This window comes from Pelobates fuscus, chromosome 10 (assembly GCF_036172605.1).
Source record: "Pelobates fuscus isolate aPelFus1 chromosome 10, aPelFus1.pri, whole genome shotgun sequence".
Classification (NCBI taxonomy): Eukaryota; Metazoa; Chordata; class Amphibia; order Anura; family Pelobatidae; genus Pelobates; species Pelobates fuscus.
The window spans coordinates 48,510,094-48,519,354 of record NC_086326.1 but is presented as its reverse complement, the minus strand read 5'-3'; positions in this window follow the sequence as shown (position 1 = coordinate 48,519,354).

The window sequence follows — 9,261 nt, the reverse complement described above, 5'->3', positions numbered from 1 at the left end:
GTATGTGTGTGTCTGTGTGTATGTATGTGTGTGTGTGTGTCTGTATGTATGTATATGTCTGTGTGTGTGGGTATGTGTCTGTGTGTATGTCTGTCGGGGGTGTGTGTATGTGTGTATCTGTCTGTATGTGTCTGTATGTATGTGTGTGTGTGTGTATGTATGTGTGTGTGTGTCTGTCTGTGTGTGTGTATGTGTCTGTGTGTATGTCTGTTGGGGTGTGTGGATGTGTGTGTCTGTCTGTCTGTATGTATGTGTCGGGGGGGAGGGCATTGATCGGGGGTGGGGAACGGATCGGGGGGGAGGTCCACGGATCGGTTTCGCACCGGTGCCCCAATGTATTGTGTGTACGCCACTGGTTGTGTGTTAATCAAATAATCAAACAATTAATCAAATAATTAACAGACAATGATTTTGTGTGATATTGGACCACTACATAAACTCATAAGTATGTTGCGGGTGAAGGTGAAGCCTGTTGGCTAATTTTTATGGTGAGTTTAGTTTTTGACAGACATAGGATGAGCTTATATTAAGTTAAAACAAGACATGATGATTTACTCTATGGTGTGAAGGCTTTGTGACGGACCGCCTGGCCCCCGACTGGGTACATCCGTCAATCGCTGCCTCTTAGTAATCCTGGAGTACCATAAGTACTGGACACCATAACCACCGTAAACTCCATAAACCGCCGCAGCTTGGTTGGGGTCTTGCTGTCCTCCAACCACCCTGGACTCAAAACCAAAATCTAGCTTCCAGTGGGTATACCTCTCCTAGTCCAGAGAGCAAAGCAGGATGCTCTTACAAGAGCAATTGTTGTAAACCAAGGGACTAGAGATGTCTCGAACAGTTCGCCAGGAACTGTTCGCCGGCGAACATAGCTTGTTCGCGGTTGCCACGGCGGGCGAACATATGCGATGTTCGGTCCGCCCCCTATTCATCATGGAGGTGGGAGAGTCTGGGAGGGAGGGTCTGCTGCTGATTGGCTGGAATGTGTCTGCTGACTGTGAGGTACAGGGTCAAAGTTTACTCAATGATGACGAATAGGGGGCGGACTGAACATCGCATATGTTTGCCCGCCGCGGCGACCGCGAACAAGCTATATTCGCTGGCGAATAGTTCCCGGCGAACTGTTCGGGACATCTCTACAAGGGACTATAGTGATTATAGCAAACCCCAGAGTAAATATTGCTCTCCAATCCCCCAAACATGAGCCTAGACTTTATGAAGGGTAAAACAAATCTGTTTAATGGCAGCCACAACTTTCCTTATATGCAGGTCCCCGTGCAAGGGGCACTCCCCCCTGGACCTGAGTAGACTACAGTAAAAACATACACACGATTACATGTCAGGTCCAGGACACTCCCATACAAAATAGGTCAATCCCTCCCCTTTGCCTGGGAGATAATTAAGTCACCACTGTATTAAACTCAATTATCTCCAGGCACAGAAAGCATACATTTTTACAAAAACCCAAAAATACCTTTAAATGCACAAAATCCCCACAAATGTTACATCACATGATAGCCCCAATCTGGGTGACTAACATATCCAAAAATCACCCAGATCTGTTCAGGGGTTCAGGAATTTCCTGGAAGTCATAATTTGATCGACCACACACATGCCCAAAACAGTTCAAGAGAATCAGGGCTTGCGGTCGATCTAGTTCAGTAGTTTAAAAACGGAACAAACTACCGAACAAAGTCAATGTTCTTACCCTGGAGCTTGTTCACCTTGTTCGTGAGAACGTTTCCACCAAACAGTGCCCTTCTAAGTTGTGTAGGACCGAAAGCAGGTGATCCTGGAAGTCCAGTGGTGTTCGGGAGTTTCAGTATCCAAAAGCAGTTCCATGAACTCGACGACCAAACACCGCTGCCTGTGTTCGCGGGAACAAGATGGCCACCACCTCGTGGTCGTTCATGTGAACAGAGGCCACCCAAACGAACACTTAGAACACTGAGGTGGAAAGTGTTACAAACTGTCAATTAGGCATAACAAGCTCCCGGGTGGTCTCTGGTTCGTGCAGCTGTTCGATTCCCAGACCATATAATCCAAATACACGAACTGAGACTTTTTCAGTGTATATTACAGGGACCAAGCAGGCTCCTCCAGGAGCGTGTGGCAAACTCACTAGGAAAGGGGATTTTGTCACAGGCTTCATTTTACTTAACAGTTAACCTTTCATCTCTTGCATTTAGGTTTTATTGAATTGGACAGGGTATAGCTGCAAAGATGTTAATTAATCATAATGGTTTATTTATGGCTCACCACTTACAATAATGGGAGCCACTAGAAGTGCATTGAAGATGAGGCAAACAATATTAGAAATTAATATTTAATAATGAGATACACAATCTCCACATAGTTACATAGTTACATAGTTACATAGCTGAAAAGAGACTTGTGTCCATCAAGTTCAGCCTTCCTCACATTTGTTTTTTGCTGTTGATCCAAAAGAAGGCAAAAAAAAAACCCAGTCTGAAGCATAATTTTGCAACAAGCTAGGAAACAAATTCCTGCTTCACCCCAGAATGGCAGTCAGATTTATCCTTGGATCAAGCAGTTATTGCCCTACATTGAAAGATTATATCCTTGAATATTCTGTTTTTGCAAGTATGCATCTAGTAGCTGTTTGAACATCTGTATGGATTGCACAGCATATTCAATATGTGGTCTTACCAGTGATTTATAAAGAGGCAAAATTATATTCTCGTCCTGAGAATGAATGCCCTTTTTCATGCATGACAAGACCTTACTGTCCTTGGCCACTGCTGATTGACATTGCACATTGTTGCATAGTTTGTTGTCTATAACAATTCCCAAGTCCTTTTAGTGTGTTGTTATCTGTAATTCGCTTCCATTAAGGGTATACGTTGTTTGTGTATTCACTATGCCGAAGTACATAACTTTGCATTTTTCAACATTAAATTTCATCTGCCATTTGAGTGCCCAGTCCCCAAGTCTATCTAAATCCCTCTGCAGCAAAGTAATATCTTGCTCACATTGTATTATTTTACAGAGTTTTGTGTCATCTGCAAACACTGAAACATGACTTTCAATGCTGTCTTCAAGATCATTTATAAACATGTTAAATAGAAGGGGTCCCAGAACAGACCCCTGAGGGACACCACTTGCCACCTCTGTCCAGCTTGAAAATTTACCATTAATGACAACTCTTTGCACTCTGTTTTTAAGCCAATGTTCTACCCAAGAACAAGCATTTTTTCATCTAGACCGATTTCTTTGAGTTTGAACACTAATCTATTGTGTGGAACTGTATCAAATGCCTTGGCAAAATCCAAATAGATCACATCCACTGCAACACCCTGATCTATACTTCTACTTACTTCTTCGTAGAACGCAATCAAGTTAGTTTGACATGACCTGTGCTTCATAAAACCGTGCTGATTTTTGCTGATAACCATGTTCTTCTCAAGGAATTCTTGAATATTATCCCTTAATAACCTTTCAAATATTTTCCCAGCCACAGAAGTTAAGCTCACGGGTCTATAATTTCCAGGTAAGGATTTTGAACCTTTTTTAAATATAGGAACCACATCTGCCTTCCTCCAATCCTCCGGAACACTTCCTGAAAGAAAAGCATCTTGAAAGATTAAAAACAGAGGTTCACCTATTTCTACACTTAGTTCCTTAAGTACTCGTGGATGGATACTGTCAGGCCCTGGAGCTTTGTTTATATTAACTTTCTTTAGTTGCTGCAGCACCTTGTCTTGAGTTAACCAATTACAATTATTCTGCAAGTTTTTAGTAGCAATCATTTGCATATCTATTGCCATGGGTTCTTCCTTAATATATACAGAGGAGAAATAGTTATTTCAAATTCCTGCCTTTTCCTGGTCTTCATTAACTAACACCCCCGTTTCAGTTTTTATTGTACCTACACTTTCATTTTTTTTAATTTTTTTTTTAGAATTTATGTACTTAAAAAATGCTTTGGGGTTGGTTTTGCTCTCTTTAGCTATCAGTTTGTTTCTTTTATATTTATTTCCCAATGGTACATACTGAGAAATGTACCTTTCTAATATTTGTTGGAAGATGATCCAATTATCCTCAGTGTTCTTTTCACTAAAGAGTTTACGCCAGTCAATATATTGTAAAGCTGCCCTTAACTTATTAAAATTGTTCTTTTTAAAATTATATGTTTTAGTATACCCCATGCGCTTTTGTTTTTTTGAGTTTATTTCAAAGGACACTATATTGTGATCACTATTTCCCAAGTGCTCACCTACTTGAGTGTTGGTCAAAAGATCAACGTTGTTTGTTAAAACCAGGTCCAAACAAGCGTCCATTCTAGTTGGTGCTTGTACAAGTTGTGATAACAAGTTTAAAAACCTAATTTCCTTTGCTGAGCTACTAGTCCCTCTGTCCCAATTTATGTCCGTGTAATTAAAATCTCCAATAATTAAAGTGTTACCCAGATTTGCAGCTTTCTCAATTTGCTCAAACAGCTGTTGTTCCTCGTCAATATTAACATATCCCAACCAATAGTTGGTTTCCCTTCTTTTCCCCCAAGCAGATATTTACCCATAAAGCTTCAACATTTTCCTCATCGCATTCCACTTGCTTAAGATTTGGCTTTAAATCATGGTTGACATACAAACATACACCACCACCCTTCTTGTTTTTACTATCCTTCCTAAAGGATAATAAGCTAATAATTATCACTTTTCTTAGAAAGCCTATGATGCTTATTTGTTTTGAAATTATAACTAATTGTAAACTCTAGTAAATCATAGTGTAGTGGAACATCGCATATAAAGTAAGATAAATAATTGAGAGTATGTAGAAGTATGTAATATCTGTATGCCAGGTGAGGCTTAGCTGTTGTAGAATGAATAAAGTTACGTTTTAAGGCTGGCAAAGTATCAGGGTAGTTTTAGCTTTAACAGCAGCAGGTGATCTAACTTATGGCCATTTCTATTTTATGTATCAAACCAGTTTGGAATACCATTTCACTTTTACTTTTATTTTATGGAGAGGTGCAATTAAAACTTAGTGACAAGAGTAATCTAATATAAGTAATTTCACCTTTGCAGTCCCCACCTCGTGTTTCTCACCCCTCTTGTCCATCTACAGGGAGTGCAGAATTATTAGGCAAGTTGTATTTTTGAGGATTAATTTTATTATTGAACAACAACCATGTTCTCAATGAACCCAAAAAACTCATTAATATCAAAGCTGAATATTTTTGGAAGTAGTTTTTAGTTTGTTTTTAGTTATAGCTATTTTAGGGGGATATCTGTGTGTGCAGGTGACTATTACTGTGCATAATTATTAGGCAACTTAACAAAAAACAAATATATACCCATTTCAATTATTTATTTTTACCAGTGAAACCAATATAACATCTCAACATTCACAAATATACATTTCTGACATTCAAAAACATAACAAAAACAAATCAGTGACCAATATAGCCACCTTTCTTTGCAAGGACACTCAAAAGCCTGCCATCCATGGATTCTGTCAGTGTTTTGATCTGTTCACCATTAACATTGCGTGCAGCAGCAACCACAGCCTCCCAGACACTGTTCAGAGAGGTGTACTGTTTTCCCTCCTTGTAAATCTCACATTTGATGATGGACCACAGGTTCTCAATGGGGTTCAGATCAGGTGAACAAGGAGGCCATGTCATTAGATTTTCTTCTTTTATACCCTTTCTTGCCAGCCACGCTGTGGAGTACTTGGACGCGTGTGATGGAGCATTGTCCTGCATGAAAATCATGTTTTTCTTGAAGGATGCAGACTTCTTCCTGTACCACTGCTTGAAGAAGGTGTCTTCCAGAAACTGGCAGTAGGACTGGGAGTTGAGTTTGACTCCATCCTCAACCCGAAAAGGCCCCACAAGCTCATCTTTGATGATACCAGCCCAAACCAGTACTCCACCTCCACCTTGCTGGCGTCTGAGTAGGACTGGAGCTCTCTGCCCTTTACCAATCCATCCATCTGGCCCATCAAGACTCACTCTCATTTCATCAGTCCATAAAACCTTAGAAAAATCAGTCTTGAGATATTTCTTGGCCCAGTCTTGACGTTTCAGCTTGTGTGTCTTGTTCAGTGGTGGTCGTCTTTCAGCCTTTCTTACCTTGGCCATGTCTCTGAGTATTGCACACCTTGTGCTTTTGGGCACTCCAGTGATGTTGCAGCTCTGAAATATGGCCAAACTGGTGGCAAGTGGCATCTTGGCAGCTGCACGCTTGGCTTTTCTCAGTTCATGGGCAGTTATTTTGCGCCTTGGTTTCTCCACACGCTTCTTGCGAACCTGTTGACTATTTTGAATGAAACGCTTGATTGTTCGATGATCACACTTCAGAAGCTTTGCAATTTTAAGAGTGCTGCATCCCTCTGCAAGATATCTCACTATTTTTGACTTTTCTGAGCCTGTCAAGTCCTTCTTTTGACCCATTTTGCCAAAGGAAAGGAAGTTGCCTAATAATTATGCACACCTGATATAGGGTGTTGATGTCATTAGACCACACCCCTTCTCATTACAGAGATGCACATCACCTAATATGCTTAATTGGTAGTAGGCTTTCGAGCCTATACAGCTTGGAGTAAGACAACATGCATAAAGAGGATGATGTGGTCAAAATACTCATTTGCCTAATAATTCTGCACTCCCTGTAGACTCTAAGTTCCCATCGGAATACGACCCTCAATGCCTCATGTAGTGGTTTGTCAAATTGTGTATTGTTTCTTAGATGTATTGTACCTTGCTCGTTTTATTTGCACCAATTGTACTCACACAGTGTTGCATAAATAAAGAATGATAATAACAATAATATAAACCATTAAATAGCCATAATTTTCCTTTAAGCAAGTAGACAAACAACATAACTTCATGTCATCTGAAAGTTTTTCTTCTACATTATATATATATATTTTTATTTTTTGACAGCCACTAAAGGCTACTTCTGCCGGTTATGTGACATTCAACCTTAAATGTCATCAAATTCTTATCATAGGTAAGCATTGAATTCAAAGATCCCTATGAGAAGCATGATGGATGTGTGTAATGCTTGTCTTACATGCACTTCTTGTCCCCAATGCCTCTCTATGAGAAGCGTTGGCTTAGACAAGAAGATAAAGATAAGACATCCCGCGGAATGATGTTACTGGAGGTTGAGCTACACATAGTGAGTCACGGTGCGGGAAAAACAAAAGGTGAATAAAACTCTTTTTTAAAAAAATCATATTTATTTTTTTACATTTTGTGTAGGGCTGCACTGAATTTAAATAGGGAGTTAAGCACTATTGTATGATATCCAAAAGTTAGTGTCAACACTGCATTGATGCCCATGGTTGCAGCCAGAGATGATAAGTGCAATGGTAGAGTTGGGGTACCCTTTCTCCCCACTCTCCACACCTTTCTGTTATTTTCATATCCTCTTCTTCTACAACCTCTAGGCATACATGGTTTTAAATGGCCAAATGCAGATACAGTACTTCTAAGATCTCAACTTCAGAAAACCTTTTATGCACGATTTTGTTTTATTCAGTAGCAAACATGTATCTGAAATTGATGCAACATTCTCTTTTTTGTCTGCCCGTATACCAACAATCATTAAACATTTTTGACTAGCTTCCAACAAGTCAGATAATGAACACTTGATTTGTTTTTGTTATTTTTTTTTTTTTTATTATTCCGAATAGCAGATTCGGTGAAGAAAGTTAAATGTTGTTTTACCTTCCTTCTGACAGCTTTATAAAACCGAGCCTTACATAATCTGACTAAAGAAAACGCACATTCAGCACATTACATTTAGCTCATCGTTTCACCTTGAAATGCTCGGCTAATTCAGTTGTGAAGTTGTAATTCAAACAGAATACTGCTAAAGCACAAATAAATGGCTGTGGAACCATTGGACGCACAGAATAGAACACAGAACAAACTTAATTGGCTCACTTACACATTTATCAGAGCACACTGAAGTCTGACACATTGCTTGTCATTAAACACAATAGAACCTTGGTTTCCTTTCAATGGAGAAAAATAAAATGTCTATAAATAATCAATGCAGGCTATGGCACATAAAGTGGTTTGGGAAGTCATTATGCTGCCATTGGAATATGTATTGTGAATTATTTTGTTAACATTCTGGAATTCTAGTTATAACTTCCTGATATAAAACATTTTTTGTAAGTCCACTTTATGTGCAATAACCCCTTCATTTTCAGGTTTTATTTATAAAAAAAAAATTGCCCTAAATTTATAAAATATATGACTTATAGTTTACATAAATGTAGGATAAACAACAATTTTGTGCATATACGGTAGTATTTTTCAAGAATATCAGAAAAATAAAATTGTGTTCATGTATACACTTAAAATGTTTAATTTATTTTTCACTGTTAAATACCAGGGAGATAAAAGGCTTTTAGAGATTATATTGTACCACTAACATTTTATATTTCCAATGGGGTCTGTAATAGCAGAAACATATATTCCAGTCGCAAAACCACTATAGGGTTAGCTCTTTCCACTTCGCTGATTTGGACAACAAATAAATGATTAATAGGAGATCCCCCACCAATACCCTCCTGTCTTATCAGTCTTATTTTTTCCTGACCTCTGTATGAGTATTTTCTGACATTACCTCTGTATGAGTATCAAACTATATTTAATTTACCTTATCTTGGCTAATTTTCATTTAGCAATCATAAGAGAGTTAATTCTCTCTCTCTTAGAAGCTCCCACTAGAAACTATATAAAATTATATTACTTTCATGAATTTTTAAGAATCCTAATGAAATTTCTGGGAATGCAGTTTCCTATAAATGCTGAAAAAAAAGTCAGTATTTAAATAAAATTGTTGTATTCAGTAAGGGCGAGCATATACCAAATATATGTACCAGGGCCGCCACCAGAACTTTTGGGGCCTCTAACTCAGCTCAGTCTCTGGGCCCCCTGGGGCCTGCCTCTAATCCCGCCCACAGAGTCCGCCTCCAAATCCCTCCCACAGGAAAACACACAGACACAAAAACACACACTGATACAAAAGGACACAGATACACACACACACAGATACATACTAACAGACACACATACTAAAACAGACATACACGCATATAGGCATACATACTGACACACACATACTGAGACATACACACATATACAGACACACAGGCATACATAGTGACAGATAGACACATACTAACATACATACAGACACACATGCATGAGGACATACACATGCATGCACCGACATACATACACACATACATACACACAGACATACATTCATT